A 4337-nucleotide genomic window follows, 5' to 3' on the forward strand; every position below is an offset into this window, starting at 1 on the left:
AGGTATTCGGCTAATCACAACGCACTGGATAGCTGGCCAATCACAGCACACCTCGCTTTTTCAGACCGATGAGCTTTGTAAAAATCGACGCGTTTCAGAAAGGTGGGGCATAGAGGAGAAACAATAATGTACAGTATGTGGAAAATAATGTGTTTTTTGAACCTTAAACCGTATAAACACATTTCATTACACCAAATACACAAAATAATGTTATTTTTAGCAACATCATATGACCCCTTTAAATTCCCGTTACGCTTTCTTCTCCATAATTTTCTAAATTTATATAACCACTTAACTTACAGAGATCATTCAAACATTTTGCAGACATGTTCAGCTCTAGGTGGGCAGTTTTGGTCTTTCCTCACTTTACTTAGTTAGAAATTAGTTTACATTTGCATCTTCATTTCATCTAGATTTTCATTGATTGTTAGGTGATTGCTAGATAACACTGTGTCCTACAATGCAATAAAGTGACAAAAGGTATCTCTTCTATTCAGAATTTCTTTCCATGACCCAAAGAAGTGAACACATTTTGTTGGACACTTGGTTTCTATTTCTGCAGCATCAATCCACAGAATCCCCACACTCATGACAACTAGTTCAAGTTCAAGTTCAAGTTGAGCTTTATTGTCATTCTGTGCATGACTAACCTCTCAAAGCACTTCATCATGATTGGAGTCAGTGCTATGGGACGGTAGTCGTTTAGACAGGACACAGGTGATTTCTTTGGTACCGGTATGATTGTTGTGGATTTGAGACATGTGGGGACGACTGCCTGGCTCAGCGAGGTGTTGAAGATATCTGTTAGGACATCTGTCAGCTGTGCAGCACAGTCTCTCAATACACGGCCAGGTATGTCGTCAGGACCCGCAGCCTTGCGTGGGTTAATCCTAGATAGGGTCTTCCTAACGTCAGCTGGGGACAGACAGAGCGCCTGGTCGTTGGGAGGTATGGGCAGTTTTTGTGCAGGTGTGTCATTCTGCATTTCAAACCGTGAATAAAAGTGGTTGAGTGTATCCGGGAGGGATGTATCATTATCACAGGCCTGTGGCGGGGGCTTGTAGTCAGTGATGGTCTGAATGGCTTGCCACAGGCTCCGTGTGTCTCTGCTGTCTGTGAATTGATTGTTGACTTTTTGAGCATACGACCGTTTTGCATTTTTGATGCCACAGGACAGATTGGCTCTTGCTGTTTTGAGGGCTGCTTTATCTCCTGATCTGAATGCTTCATCTCTGGTCTTTAGCAGCCCACGAACCTCTGCTGTCATCCACGGCTTTTGGTTTGCCCGTGTGGTGATGGTCTTGGTGACTGTCACATCATCAATGCACTTTTTGATGTAAAATATGTAGTACTAAATTCACTTACATATTGATGTAAAAATAATTTTGTACGATGTCATTTATACATTTTTGTACATTGTTTTCCTATAATTATATTGTTTAAAAGAAAAAAAAAGTGCTACCACTTTTGCCATAAAACAGGACTTTACTCAAGGAATCCAAATGATACGATTTCCAGCATGTTCTAAAACAAAGCCTGTTTTGTATCTAAAAAACCTTCACTAATGTGTCTTCTTTACAGAAATTGTGATGCATCACACACCTGTGAATTTGTCCATGGGAAATGACGGGGTTTTTTTTCCTTTAGGTGATATTGATGTCTTTCTTTGCCTTTTAAAATCTAGACTTCATATTGTTGTATGTGCTGTCCTGTTTTATAGAAGCAGAGACCAGACCACCATACCAGGCCTGACGAGTTAATCACAGAAGATTACACATTATAATGACTGTCCGTGAGGTAAGAGTAGATCTCATGTACTATCACCTTGTGTTGTGGTTGTAAAACAAATCCTTAACTATTAGACCAGTGGCCAGTTGCATAAAATGGAACTGGCCATTTTATGCAACTGGCCAGTGCCATTTGCACTGGCTACCAGTAGCTGCTCACATTAAATTCAAGGCATTAATGTTTGCCTACAAATATCGAAGCGATATCCCAATTCGTCGGTCACGACGTGACTCGTAGTGACCGACTGAAAGGGAACTGATTACACAGTCTGTGGTTTCAGAATATATAATTATAAATAAATCGTTTATGTAGCTATTAGCTAAGCATCCTTTATCTACTGCACAACATCAATGCAAAACAACTTGTTTCTCTTTTAACAGAGGTGAGACGTCACGTCATGCTGTCTTCCAGTGGTGCTTATCCAGCCATTAACAGATGTTGAGAAAGACTTCCCATGATCCCACAACTCACGAAGGCTGTAGAATGAGTGGCCAAACATCCTGAACCGATGGAGAGCCAAGCTGAGCTGCTATTGGTTGCGTTACCAGTCGTTCTCAGGAGAACATTAAGAAATGAGCTGGACTTCAGGTTGAATGTTTTCAAGTGGCAGAAAGGATTACAGGTTTCCTCACAATGAGGAAAGTATTCTTCTGTTTGATCATAATGAATAGACAAGTTTCACATAGTTAAAATGTTCTCATAGTATGGAACATCATTTTGTTTTGGTGTATAATAATAAAGCAATAAGCCCCAAGAAGCCGTGATTTACAGTGAATTTATAACAGCTAAGGGGCGTTGTTAGGCACGACGCGAAGCGGATATTATAACCCCCTTAGCTGTTATAAATTCACTGTAAACCATGGCTTCACGGGGCTTATTGCTTTTATAAAACGGTTATTCCATATACGTAGTAAGGTTTCACAGAATAAAACAGAGCAAATAAAGTGTAATGATATTAATAACAATATTCTTCCACCAAACAATGTAGTTCCTCAGAAACAGTTGTGGTTGCAACAAAGTGGTTGCCGAGCAACACACAGAAGTAAACAAAGGTGTGTGTCTGTAGAGTAATTTACAACAGCTTCGAACGTGGCTCAGCCAATCAGAATCAAGGACCGGAACTCTCCCGTTTTATAATTATAAATTGTCTCTCATGCATACTGAATACATTTTTTTTTTCTTTTAGCATGGCTGTCTTGTGAAAAGAAGAACTTTGTTGGAAATATTCTTTGAATGTTAGAGAGCAACAACAACAACAACAAAAAAGTTACAAACAAAAATATTAACCAATTTTGTAAGATTTACCCAAAGCACTATAACTGTGCAAAATGTCTTTTTTTAAGTATAGTTTAATATTTAACCAAATAATATCTTAAATGAAATTCTTAAACATGAAAGATCTTAAATCTAGAGCTGTGTTCGTTAGTGATGTCGCAGCCCCCCGAATAATGGCAAATAGCATCATTTAGTTTCATTTATTCTAAATCTTTAGATAACATTCATCAACATATTTAACATCACCCTTTAACAGTTGTTTGTACTATATTAAATACATATATTTTTCTCATTGTTATTGTATTGTGAAACATTATAGAAAGTAATCCCTGAAATGAGGCTTTCATAACTCTCTATATGTATTTTTTTTATCATTGGTCACATCTATATAAAATCTCAACTGTGTTTGTTGTTAGAAAACAGACAACTTTATTTAGCTGGAGATCTCATGCCATCATCAGTACCTTGTTTCGTTTCATACAAATCTTAAGTTTGTATATAGAAATAAATCTCATTTGCATATTGCTGTGATACATATTTGGTCTGATATCACAATTACAAACCATGCCTTGTGTATCTTATTGCATAATTTGCTAAACACACATTATCGTTGATTTACAGTGTCACAACATTAGGGACAATAACTATCACTAAACCATCATATTAAAATCATTATTTTTTTATTAAACGTTTTTCATTCAGTCATAATTTAGTTGTCATTACTTACCAGAGTTATTGTATTTACTGCATTGTAGCTTTTGTAAATACTTTATGCAAGCAGCTAAACTCACAGTGAATAACAAAACTCAGAATAGAGTAAAGTGCTGAACAATATCAGTATTTACATCTGCGAGTCCAAGAGGATCTTTATTTCAACGTGAGATTGATTCGAATGTTAGGAAGAGACTGTTGAATTTCTCTAAAGGAACATTGCCAGTGGATTACTGATGTTCATCATACATCATACCACAAATATTACATTAAGAAAATTATATTAAGAGGCAGTTTAGAGGCAATTACACAGCAATTATAGATCAATGAGATGATTCAACGCACCAGATATTCAAATAAATCCAGAACAAATGAACTAAAAAAAACTGAAAAATAAAGTCAAAAGACTAAAATCCAAAAAGAATATTAAAAGACTTAAAAAACGAACTAAATGAAAGTCAGTGCTGGTTATGTAGGAGTTGGCAGACTTCCCTTATGGAACTAGAGCAGTGATGTGTGTGTGTGTGCGTGTGTGTGTGATGTGTGTGTGTGTGTGTGTGTGT

General features: G+C 37.0%; 1 protein-coding gene across 1 annotated transcript in view; it reads right to left on the bottom strand.

The window, feature by feature from the left end:
• Window positions 1-3446: 3446 nt before the first annotated feature.
• LOC107680308 (unconventional myosin-VI-like) overlaps window positions 3447-4337 on the bottom strand; it is a 58689-nt gene continuing 57798 nt past the window's right edge. Inside the window, exon 35 of the mRNA XM_016476152.1 lies at window positions 3447-4290. The gene's annotated coding sequence lies outside the window, so the exon portion shown is untranslated. The remainder of the gene's footprint in view (window positions 4291-4337) is intronic.

The sequence above is a fragment of the Sinocyclocheilus anshuiensis genome, unplaced genomic scaffold (assembly GCF_001515605.1).
Source record: "Sinocyclocheilus anshuiensis isolate Anshui unplaced genomic scaffold, SAMN03320099.WGS_v1.1 scaffold1161, whole genome shotgun sequence".
NCBI classification, from domain to species: Eukaryota; Metazoa; Chordata; class Actinopteri; order Cypriniformes; family Cyprinidae; genus Sinocyclocheilus; species Sinocyclocheilus anshuiensis.